A 12,768-nucleotide genomic window follows, 5' to 3' on the forward strand; every position below is an offset into this window, starting at 1 on the left:
CCCGCTGTGAGGGGGGAGAGGGGCTCCCCGCGGCGGAGCTTCCCCCCCTCACGGCGCCCGGCCCCGCTGTGAGGGGGGAGAGGGGCTCCCCGCGGCGGAGCTTCCCCCCCTCACGGAGCCCGGCCCCGCTGTGAGGGGGGAGAGGGGCTCCCCGCGGCGGAGCTTCCCCCCCTCACGGCGCCCGGCCCCGCTGTGAGGGGGGAGAGGGGCTCCCCGCGGCGGAGCTTCCCCCCCTCACGGAGCCCGGCCCCGCTGTGAGGGGGGAGAGGGGCTCCCCGCGGCGGAGCTTCCCCCCTCACGGCGCCCGGCCCCGCTGTGAGGGGGGAGAGGGGCTCCCCGTGGCGGAGCTTCCCCCCCTCACGGCGCCCGGCCCCGCTGTGAGGGGCTGCAGGGCGGGAGAGGGGCTCCCCGCAGAGGGGCCCCGGCCCTCCAAGCAGGCCTGTGTCCCCCTCCACCGCCCTGGGGAGGGAGTAGCTCACGGTGGCCGCACTCTCCTTCAGCGAAGTGCTGATCTCCAGGCCGTGGCCCACCATAGGGGAGACCTTCCGTGGTTGGTTGGGGGATGTCTTTTATTTCAGCCTTGCTGGGTGTTTCAGGGAAGGGTGCGGGTTGTTCCCCCTCTCGGCCTGAGGTTCATGGAGCTGTTTCAAATCCCTGTGGCTTCTCAGGGGGTTTAAGACCCTCCCTCTTGGATGGAGGCTCTCGGCAGCCCCAGTGTGTGTCTCTGGGGCACGACATAGCCCTCTGGCTGCCCTCAGTGGGTGCCACCCTCCTCCTCACCCACCTTCCAACAAGATCTAGTGGTGGGTCTCTAAAAACACACCACAAAATCCCCACGTACTAACAATCCTTTTCTATCTTGATTTGCTGTTACTTGCGGCTTTTCTTCCTTCTATCCACAGCACATGCTTGTTTTTGGACTCCTGGATGCTTCTTGAGCACAGGTTGACTCAGACACAACAGGCCGGGCTGTGGAGGACACACCTTTGGCTCTCTGGCTGGCTGTAAAGGTCCAGGAGCTCCACAGATGAGATTAGCAGGTTATAAACTCTCTGCTTTGTTAACTGGCAGGTCACAGGGACCAATACCACACCAACCCTTTAGTTTAACCCTTTCTGGTAATATCTGCTTGTAAGTATTCAGTCAGCATTTTTGCTCGGTGGCCACAGTGCTCAGTTTCATGGCCATGGGGTTTGGAGGAACCCAAACCCCCAATCTGCAGACTCTGATTATAACCTCCTCCTCCTAGCTCCCTACCCATGTCCCAAAACATTCAGGTCACCCTTAACCCCTCATTTTCTATTGCTGTTTGAAGCAGTGACTTAAAATTAAACTCAAGTCTTCCACACCTGCCAAATAACTTACTGAGGAGGGGTAAAAGGGGGGGCAGGTCTTGCCTAATTTAGGCACTGTGGATTCTCTGGTGTCTAGTAGCGTATCCCGTTTGGTGCAGGGCACTAACTGGAATTTCTTTTCTATACTCAGCTCCTATTTGCACAGAATATTTTGATGTGGAATACCTTTGAGATTTCTATCTCTAGCTAAGCGATTAGACCTGCAAGGCCTCCTTAGCCCAAGATAAGATGAGATAAAAAAACTAAGGAAGCTGCCCTGCTACCTACGGTGCTGTGTGAAGCCTCGTGGCTGCAGGGATGGTGCTGCTGTCAGCATTGAGTGATTTAGATTTAGTTGATTATTTCCATTAGGAGCATTTAACAAATACGCCTCAGAAGCTTATTATGAGGAACAGTCGTTTCTCAAGGAAGACCGACAGCTTTTTGGCCTGCAGCATTAAGCGATTAGCAAACGAGGAGGAGAACTTCAGTGCTTGTGGAACAGACTGACTATTTAACAAACAGCTTTTACTGAGAGAGAAAGGCTTTGAACTTATTTTCTTCCTGAGAGGTGCAGCAACCTATGGGGGAGCCTTGGAGGAAGAGATGCAAAATCACCTTTAGTCATTGTGGGGTTTTTCTGGGGGGAAGGGAGGGTGTAGGAAAGAGGTTGTAAACCAGAGCTGGCCTAGAATTGCATCCGGAGCAGGGCGGGCAAGGAAAAGGAGGCAGCCAACAGCCAAGTAAACAGGCTTTGGAAGTGAGACAGCCAGGCATGGACATGAGCAAGGGGCGCTGGCTGCTGGGTGGGATGAGCTCAGTGTGTGCAGCGAACCCCAGCTCCATCCCTGTGGGATCATCAGCTGCCTTAGGACCAGATTGCTGGGATCTGTTTCATGGTGGCTCCTGTTTTCCATCTCCCTGTTTGTTTTTTTTTTTTTTTTGCTGAGGGACACCCTCCCAGGAGGGAAGGATTGAGGAGAGGAGCTGTGGCATCCACACGCACGTGCTTTCCTCGGGAACTGGGAAAACACAAACCTCCCTGCGGTGTTGCTGGTGACAGGGCACTAAGCTTCGGATCCGTGTGATATCATACCCCGGCATTACCCAAGGGGGTGCAGGACTCATGGAAAACGGAGCTGGCAAGATCCTCAAGGGGTTATTCAGTCACCCCCCTCCCCTGCAGCGGGATCAGCTCAGCCCGAGTCATTCCTGAGCAATGCTTGTTCATCCAGTTCTTAAAAGACCTCCAGTGCTGGCAACTCACCTCCCCCCACCCCCTGCGACTGGCTGAGCCTGTCCCTGTCACCAGAAAGCTATTTTTCCATTGTTGGATGTAAATCTTCCTTAATTCTTGTCTTGGGGTCGCTGCTGGCCCTTGTTAACCCACATCCCTTCCTCCTGCCTCAGGCTGGTAACCGAGGAGTCTAGACTAGGAGCTCCTTGGCGCAGCTGCTCCCTGAAGTGCTGCGGTTGGGGGGTGAGTCAGATCTCAGGGAAGGGGTTTGAGTTCCCTGGTGAATTGGTAGGAAGATCCTTGGCACGCTTTTGGTCTCAACAACTAGCCCCATCCTAACCCAGCCCATCCGCAGGCACGGTTTTGGGGTCACTGGGGCTGCGGGTTGCTCTTCAAAAGCAGTTGAGATGCAGCCACCCTGTTTGGGAAGGACGAAAGCACTTAATTGTGTGGCTTTAGCCTGGGGAAGGATTATTTGATCTGTCAGCAGCTCCAGGCTGCATCTGCAGAGCCATGGATTGCTGTGGGACATACCACAAACAGCCTGGCACCCTGGGAAGGCGTCGGAGCGGGTGGGTGGGTGAGGGTGGCCACACTGGGCACCTCGCTGCCACCGCCTCTGTGCTGTCAAAATCCCCCACGGTGCCTGTCTCCCTCTCTGGACGCCTAAATTGTGTCAAAATCTGGGCTCCTTGTGCTGAGTCTGAGGGGGATATCTGCTTGGAAAGCCCACCAGCAGGCCTCCAGGGTCGTGAGGTTGGGCCACGGCTTATCGGGGTGTTGAATGTGAGGAGTGGGAGATGCACAGCACCCCTGCAGGCAGGAGGCCTGGCCATCCTGCCAGATCTTCTGCTTTCCAGGTTATCGAGTACACTGGGTCAGGATGGCGCCTTGTCACTCTCCTTAAGTTGATCCTGGAGCCCTGCTTCGATAGTTGTGTCACCAGGTGCACAGGACACTTGGTGACATCCCACCGCGCTGGGAGATAAGGTAGCGGGGGAGGAAGAGGGCGATGAACGGTCTGGGTCACGTTGCCCTGAAACTTCTCCTGCTGTGAGTTTGCCCTGTCCTGCACAGGCTGTGGGGGCTGAGGTTGGGGTGTTAGGACTCACACGGGGAGCGGGAGAAGGATGTTTCTTCTGCCAGACTAGGGAAGGAGGACATGGGACAATCAGGACGTTGTCAGTCGCCTGCCACAGGTTTGACTGTTCTCCTGCGCCCTGGGAATGAGGGGAAGGTGGGGTTGATCGAGATTTAGGGATTTTTTTTAAGAGATTTGTTCTTTCTTGGTTTTAGGTCACTGTGGCCACCAGATCTTCTCCATCTTTCTGGTAGCTCCAGCGCTTCCTCATCGCTGCCGTGTAGTTGGAGTTTATTTATCTGCAGCTGGGCAGAGAGCTCAGGTTTTGGATCAAGGGTAAGCAGAGCCTCCGGGGATCTCTACTTTGCTGAGACAGTGCTAGTGGGAGAGACCTCCGCTCGTGCAGGGATGTCCAAAAGCTTCACAAAGCCGTTGTGGAGGGGCAGGGCAGAGGGTTCAGGTGGGACCTGCGTGAGGGAGCGGCAAATGCCACCAAACCATCAGCTCATGCACGTGTTTTTGGGGCATCTGCTTGGGGAGTTACTTGTTTTTTCTTGCAAAGCTGCGTGCTGAGCAGGACAGAGCACAGAGAAGCCGTGCCTTGGGTTTGCACATCTGGCTTTCCAACGCCTAACGCCCTTGGCAAGCGGCAGCGAACATCTTTAAGGGAATTTCACCCCCCGTGCAGACAACCAGGGGCGCTGGATTGATTTTTACCCAAACTCCCCGCTGCTTCAGGGCTGCAGGTGCTGGGGAGGTCTTTGAGCTCAGAGGCACTGCCCCGGTGTGTTAAGCTGTTCATGAGGTGCGATGATGGGAGGTGTTTTGTGTCCCAGCGTGGCACGGGGTGTGGGTGCCCTGTTGACCCTCAGACCTAAGGCTCTGCTGCCTGGCAGCCTTCGGTCAGGGGGCTGGACACGGCGATGACCCAGGTTGCTCCTACGCTTCGGGCCGAGGTAGCTCTGCGTACGTCATGGCTAACAGGCGCCTTCAGCAGCTTCCCAAAGATCTCCAGCCGTGGGGAACCCCGAAGCCTTCCCAAATGATCAGTCCCAATCTTACAGTATCTCACTCTTTTACCTGACTTTCTCTTCTTGAAATTTAAGCGAGGGATTTGTCTGGTCCTGCTGGGATGTCTCCCCTCACCTGCCAACCTGCCTGAGCAAGTATTTGTTTTTATTACGTATCTCTGTGATAACTAGAGGAAGAAATCTCAAATGCCGCGCAGCTCAGAAGACATTTCTTCTCAGAGGGCTGCCTCAGCCGTGGTCCTGCTTTGATGCCCCCAGTAGCTGCCCCTCCACTCTCTGCTCTCCAGCCTGGCTGCTTCAGCCCCTTTCCCAGGATACTGTCTTCTACCAGAGTCACCTTCAGGTATGCAAGAACTTCTTTTCGAGCCCTCAGCCTGGACAGGGTGACTTTATGGTTTGGTTTGGGTTTTTTTTTGTTTGTTTGGGGGGTTTTGGTGTGTTTTTTTTTTTTTTTTTTTTTTTCCCCTGGAAAGACCAAAGTTGTATCGAGTCTGTGTCTGGCTTTATTTTAAAACCAAACAGAGGTCTCGCCTTTCTGTGTATTGCCTGAAACGCAGATGTCAGTAGTGCTTGGGTTGGACATCACCACGATGGCAGTTGTACTCAGGGCTCTGAGACCATGACTTTATTGCACGTTTCTGTATTCAGGAGCTTAAATCAGCTTAAAGAACTGGGTTTTTTTGGCATTTTTAAGCAAGCCTTAGGTTCAAAATCCCCCTCCAGAGGAACTTGGTGCTTTCTTTGGCAAAGGAGCCAGTGCAGGGGATTTCGGTCTGCCCAGCTCCATCACGGGCTCACTGCACCTCCTTTAAGGCCGCCCCTTTCCAGCGGGGTCACTGGTCGTACCAGCACCCCTGGATTATCTGTGTGCAGGGAAGGTGCATCAGAGAAAATCGGAGGAGGCAGAGCTTCTGCACTGGTTGCTATGGAAATCTCTTGTGCTTCTCTTCTGCTTTTCATCTATTTACTGGGGCGCTAAAACCGTCTGTCTTTTCACCATATTTTAGTGTCAGGTCCCTCTCTGAGGAAGCCGTTCATCTACCCTAGACATGGGGTTGGCAGCAGAGAAAACGTGGCTGCAGAGATGGAGGCTGAAGCCCTACACCTTTGGGCCTCCTTGAAAGACTCGTGGTTGGAGAGAGGAAGGGAAGATCCAAGCCCAAGGAAGAACTTCTGAATGTGTGCCAGCAACTTGCCAGGGGTTATCATTTGCTTGCCATCTCGCCCACACTTCTATCTTTAGTTGTCTCTAGTTTTGACTCTAGTCAGATGACTAAGAGGATGTCAGCGCATTGATCCTCGCTGTTGTGGGGATCCACAAAATGCCGGTTGACAAAAAAGCGAATTTCCAGGAAACAAAAAAAAATTGTAGTGACTTCGTTGAGATGAATGACGCCGTGAAGGAGGCTGTGGTTCGGCGCTGGGACTGGGCTTAGTCCAGCAGCTCGGGTGGCTGTCCTGTAGATGCTGCTGCTAGACAGAGTCAGATAGGGACCGTTATTCCCACGGGCACCCTGGCCCCCCACAAAGCTGCCCGCTCCTCAGGATCAGCCTGACCTGGAAGCTGGGGCCTGGGGAGCCCTTGGGGAGCGACAGAGAACATGGGAAGAGGAGACAGTTCCCCACCAGAGCCTCTCGTGGGACAAGCTGCTGTGCAGAGCTCTAGCTCTCTGCAGAGGTCCTACTGACAGGGGATTTGGAAACAGATCTCTGCCAGATATTCTCTCCCAAATTACTCCGGCACATCCAGCCCACCCTGGTCAGAACATGGTTTCTGTTGTCTCCAGCTTGTCTTCCAACCCAAACACCTGCGAGGGGCAATGTTTTTAAACTGAAAGAGGGTAGGTTTAGGTTGGACATAAAGACGACATTCTTTACTGTGAGGGTGGTGAGGAACAGGTTGCCCAGAGAAGCTGTGGCTGCCCCATCATTGGAAGTGTCCAAGGCCAGGTTGGATGGGGCTTGGAGAAACCTGGTCTGGTGGAAGGTGTCCCTGCCCGTGGCAGGGTCTTGGACTAGATGATCTTTGAAGGTCCCTTCCACTCCAAACCATTCTGTGATTCTACAATTCGGGACGTGCGGAGCTCAGCGCTGGCCTGCAGAGGGTATCCTAAGCCCGTGCAAGGCTCCAGCCTCGCATCCCGCCAGCCCAAGCCAAAACTTCTGCCTTGCCCAGACCGCCGGGGAGCATTTCTCTGCTTCTCACCTCCCCGGAGGAGCGGGCAGGGTTTTGTCACCACTGTTTCTTTTTGTGCTTCTCCCAGCAATGATGCTGGCCCTGGCCAGACGCTTGCCGTGGGGTGCGGGTGGGGATGTGTCACAGCAGAGATGGGAGATGTGGACAGACCCAGGGCACTGTACTCCTCAGTTTTTTCTCCCTGTCCTTCCTCCTTGTCCTTCCTCCTTGCTTTCCCCAGCCTCCTTTCACCCCCCTTATTTGGTTGCTGATCTCCATCCCTGGAGGGGAACCTCTTGCTCACTGTCCTCTCTATATCACCCAGTATAGACTATTTGCCACGCGGTGGTCTGGTGCTTGGCAATGTGCTCAGATGCTGAAAGAATTACCAGATTTCCCATTCCGAGTTGGACTGCGTGATTCCATTTCAGGCCTCATCAGTCATTGACTGCCTTAAACCCCCAAAAGTGCAGCTTTAGAGCTCTTGGAAGTCCTCCAGCACTCGGATGCACGCAAAAACGACCGCTCCCTGCAGTAGTTATGGCTGTTTGCTTGGGGAACAGAGGTTCTTCGACGCTGGCAACCCAGAGGTGGCACGTGCTCTCACAGGGTTTGACCGGACCCTGTTGCAACTCCACAAAGCCCTTGGGAACACACTTTGTGTTCGAGGTGCTGTAACAAGTTATGTTGCCTCCAGCAAGAGTCCTGCAGGTCATTAGATCGCTGGTGACAGATGTAAAGGATGCTCCTCCTTTTCCCCAGAGCGTGAGTTGGGAGAGGTAGGGTGATGTCCTCAGGAGAGGTAGAAGGATGTCCTCTGTAGACAGTGTTTGCAGCTTGAGGTGTGGTATGAGATGCAATAAAGCCCCTGAGCGAGGCTGAGTTTCACACGTGGTCCGTTGGGCAGAGCAAATCTCCGTGACTGCTCCAGAGTGAACGCTCTGCTTGGATGTCCCCCAAACACAGTTGCCTTCAAGAGACCTTCAAGAGGAGCTCTCGCTGGAGTTCGTCCCACTCACCAGGATGGGAGCAGGAATCAGATACTGGGTAAAGTGGTGTCGGTATTAGAATTGCAGCTGGAGGCAGCTTCCTCGAGCTGCTGCGTCGGGAGGAGGTGCTGGTTGCTCGCAGGCAAGGTGTCTCCTTGCAGCTCCAGCAGACGTTCAGTGCTGACTTCTAGCTGGGAGGCTCACCTCCTGCCATCCCTGAACCAGAGCCAGGCCCTGGGTCAGGGCGGTGCAGGAGACCAGCTGTAGAGGTGACTGCGGTGAACCCAGCGAGGAGTTCGAGGGTTACACCAGCAGTGGTGGGAAGGAGGCAGCTCCTCTCCCGTGCTTTCACTGCTGTGAATTACAGCGTTACTCCACTGCTGGTTTAGTGCAGGAGAAGGAACAGCATAAAAACAGGCCGAGGCTCAGCTTGGAGGATCCTTAACAGCTTTCCTCTTCACACCCTGATGGCAGCTGCAGAGCCAGTGGTGAGAGCAGCTCCTGGGGCATCGTGCAGGGAGGCAAGGTTGACTCTGCAGCTTGGAGAGAGACATCTTGCCTCCCCATCCAACTCTCCATCTCTGCATGGTGTCCAGAGGGACCAGGGGGGAATGCAGCCACCCAAGCCATCAACCCCAACTACCCAAATGTCCCTTTCTACTTCCTAGTGGCTTCTGTGCCTACAGAGAGGAGGGCTGTTGAGGAGGATGGGCCAGGAGTGGGAGTCTTACCCTCCTGCCTGGCCCATGCATGAGCTCAAGGCTTTGAGAAGTGGAGGACACAAACTCCTTTGTGGTGGCCAGTCTTGGGTTTGGAGGAGAATTCATAGCTGCTGCCTGCTGGAAAGGCCAAAAAGAGAGACATATCAGAAAAAGACTGATAAGAAGCATTTCCAGGGTATCCAGCTTGTGGGTGATGCTCTCCAAGCATGACTTTGCAGGACCTCATCCTTCTGCAGGGGAGCACAACAGCAGGACAATGTAGAAGTGACAAAAGTGACAAGAGCCCTCCTTGAGGAGGGCGGTGGGAGGGAGGGATGAAGCCCACCGAAATAAGGTGGTGTGGGAAAGCAGATGGAGATCAGTCAAGACTGTGCCTCAGCCCTCTTTGAACTTTGCAGCAAGGCTCAGGCTGGGCTGCCAGCGTTGGTGGCATGTCTTCTGCTCTTGGGGGCTTCGAAGATACAACTCTTGCTCTCCTGGAAGGCTGGGATGGAGCTGGGGGCTGGGGAGGTACCGTGAGCTTGTGTCTCTGCAGACGTGGCATGAACCAGCCTTCAAATCGCCAGGTGAGGAAAGGAAACCAAACCCGTGTAGGTCTGGGCACAGGATGAGAGTTTTGTGAAGTTGTGGCGCGAAGAAAATTTGGATTTTGCTCTATTTAACCATACCCCTTGGAGTATGGTGGAGAGGCATCATCCAATTTCGTGTCTATGTCACTGAGATGGGACGGCTCCATCATCTCTCTCTCTGCTGACTCTAGCTTGGACCTCTGGCATGCTGATGGGGGATGCATCGAGTCCTCCTCAAACACATGCCAAAAATAAAGGACGTGGTCCTCAGTGGGGACGGAGGAGGACTATGGAGTGACAACAGGAATCTCACCTCTGCTTTGGGCAACCCCAAATTCACCTGCCAGGGCGTCTGTCCTCCTGTCAGCTGCAGCTTCCACGAGATTGTGACGGTTTTGTTCAGGGTCTCGTGCCATAGCCTGTGCTCAAAAAAACCCCCAAAACCACAGAATCCACTCATGGGAGGTGGTTTCCCTCCTTGCTGCAGGGAGGTTGGTGCCAGCTTGGATTTTGCTGCTGGCTGAGGGTCGGTGGGGTGGGCTGGCTGCGGGGCTTCAACGGGGACTGTGGTTTTCACCACGGGATGACTAATAATCAAGATTTACCCCTGTGTTCCCTAGGTTGGGCAGCCTTCATGCCCGAGCAGGAGAAACGACGTGTTTTTGCAGCCCGATGTCAAGTGACGCAGCAGCTCTTCCACCCCCAGGACAGGACTCGCTCCTGCAGCTGGAATTCTTTAGCCCAGCTTGCAACGCTTCACCATCCCTCAGGTTTCCAGCTCTGTCGCCTGTGGCTGGCAGCCCTTGCGGGTGCGTTTCTCCTGGTCTGCAGACGCGCTCTGGATCGAGTGTCGGGGATGTTGGGCTACAAACTTCCAGGGAAAGGTACGGTGTGCAGCCAGCTCCTCCAGCCTGCAGTCTGGCCAGCTCACAATCCTGCCACGAGGCTTGCGTGGTGGGGGATGTTATTGGAGCCCATGCTGTTTATTCAGTAGTTTGTAAGAGAATCTCAGTTTTCATTAAAAAAACAATAAAAAAAAAAAAAAGGAATCGTCTCCTCTTCTCGATTGCCCAGAAAACATGAAGCAAGTTTGACCTGAAGGCTCAGGAACCAGAAGGCAAATAAAAAGGACTCAAGTTTTATTATTTGCAAGCCAATCCCATGGTTTTTGGAGCCTGATTCATGATCGCAGATGGATTGATGTTGGCAGTATCGGACTGTCAGCCGGATTCCTTTGCAGATGAAGATAAAGAGCCTCGTTTTTGCCAAAGGGTGAATGTATTCTTTATGAGACGCAACAGAGATGTAACACAGCACCTTGCTCCTGACAAGGCTGGCCTTTATTTCCTGGGTCTGCGCTTAGGACATGGCTGAACTTTCCCATAAGTTTTAGCCCTGATGTGGGGCCAGGATCTACAGTCCTGAATTCAGCTGTTGCTGTTGCAGCGGAGACGCAAAATAACTTCATTGACTTGAGCTTCGCGTCTCCATTTTTCTAAGCGCTTTCATAACTCGCCCGCAGACCTACGCTACAAACGGGCTTTTCACGTCTGCCCTGCGCAAGGGAAGAGCTGGGAGAGGAGGTACCGGCTGTTCCTGGTGGGAGCTGGAAGGAGCCTGCTGTTTACCCAAACCCCTTTAAGACCTTTATCGAGGCATGAGAAGAAAATAGAAGGGCATTGCTAGCAACGTTTGCAGGGAGCTGGGAATGAGTGGAGCAGTGACACAAGGGAAGCTGGGTTAGACGGTGCGAAGCCGGGACCCTTGGGTGCGTTGAACCTGGCCGATGCGTATCAGCACGGAGCTGTCAGCACACGGATAACACAGCAGGGACAGTGAGATGGGGGAAAAATGTAGGTCCTTCAACCACCACATGGACATCCCCATCCCAGACTTACACGGAGGCTGCAGGACTGCTGACCCGTCAGAGGAGAAGCGGGCAGCGTGGACTGTCCCAGGCTTTGGGTCGCTCTGGCACATCAGGTGCTGTCACCCACAAGGCACGGTGCTGCCTTCTCTAAAAATCAGCTTTGTAGTTTGCCTTGGAGGTGCATGGTCATGTCAGGATTGTTCCAGCTAGCCCTGAAATGCAGCGGTGACGGCACTGCTTGTGCTTTCTGCGGCCGCCGGGTGCCAGACGATGTGCAGAGCAGCCCTGGGTGATGGGCTCCTACGTTCCCCTGTGGTCGGTAAAATTATTTTTAGAGCCCGTAAACAAGCGGACCTGTGACGATCTCCGCAGATGACCCAGCTCCGTTTCCCGCTCGGCGCCCAGGGCTGTGCTCTTGGAGGGTCACCGATATTCCTGCACCGGAGAGTCCAGGTGGGCTGAGGACTCGTCTGCATTTGCTAGCCGTGGTTCAGTGATTGCCGCCACCTTCCCGAAAAAATGCATCCAGCCCTTGTGGGTGCAGAAATGCATCTTGCCTTCTCCTGCTCAGCAGCTTAAAGGGAAAATAACAAAGATGGTGATTTAAGCTGTAGTTAAACTTTCTTATTACAAGGGAGATTTCCCTCTCTCATATCCAACTCCGGGAACAGGCACCTGCAGATGTGGTTTGGTACAGGGGGATGTGTCTGGCTCCTGGGGCAAGGCCAGATGGAAAGAAGAAATAGATGGAAAGAAAAGGTTTTGCTGCAGAAATTCCCCTTGGCTGCTTTCCTCTCTGAGCCAAATGGGGCACACGGCTGATGTGACCAGGATTAGGGGTTTGGGGATGCCTTGGAGCTGTTGGCAGACTGGTGGCTTGGTGCCACTCTCAAGTGGGTTGGCATCGGGCAGAAAGATCTCACACCCTGGAAAGCCTGATGCCACGCTTGAATTAATGGGGGGGAAATAAATAATAACTTGGCTGATGGAGGAGATCTCTGGTCACCTGGTGCCAAAGGGATCACAGGCCTCTCGCTAGCCAGTGGTGCGAGGAAGCTGAAGGAGATGAGGCGAAGAGAGAGGTCCCGTGGTGTAGAGATGAAGCCATTTGCAAAGGAGAAGCCCAGGGCTCTTGCAAGGTCTGGGGCCTTCGTCCAAGCCTGCCCGATGGGGGAACGTGGGGGTGGAGGAGTTCAGCGCTGCGTTAAAGCCTGTGTTTCTGGTGCTAACAAAGTGTCTTGCTCTAAGCACCCCTGAAGTACAAGGTGTGAAGGTGGAGCAGGAAGAATGGGTAAAACCACATGTGAAATCTGGCCTTAGAGGTCTAAGGAAGGTGCAGAAACCCATCTCCATGAGGAATTGGTGACCATGGGTTATTTTAGCCATGGGAAGCAGTGCTGCTGAGTGAAAACGGCTGCTCAGGGAGGATCCAGTGCTGCCCAGCTTCTCCAGGAGGGTCCTGGAGAGCAGAAAGCTGAGCCCCCAGGACAGGCAGAGCAGGGCTGGCAGCCAGAGCTGGACTGCTTCGTGCAAGATTTGGCGAGCGGCAGGAACAGGAGCAGCGCGCGTGGAGCCGAGGTGGCTTCTCCAGGGGCGACTGCGTGACCCGTGGCTTTCCAACTGATGGTGTTTCATGCCTGGCAGCGGAGACGAAGGGCAGCCAAGGTGTGAGTGCTGCCCTCTGCTCTGCTGGGGTGGCGGGAGGAGGATTTGGGGTCGTGGCTGGGGGCCGGGGAGGGGGTGTGGGGGTGTGTCCTGC

The sequence above is a fragment of the Leptosomus discolor genome, chromosome 1 (assembly GCF_034619465.1).
Source record: "Leptosomus discolor isolate bLepDis1 chromosome 1, bLepDis1.hap2, whole genome shotgun sequence".
In the NCBI taxonomy this organism is placed as follows: Eukaryota; Metazoa; Chordata; class Aves; order Leptosomiformes; family Leptosomidae; genus Leptosomus; species Leptosomus discolor.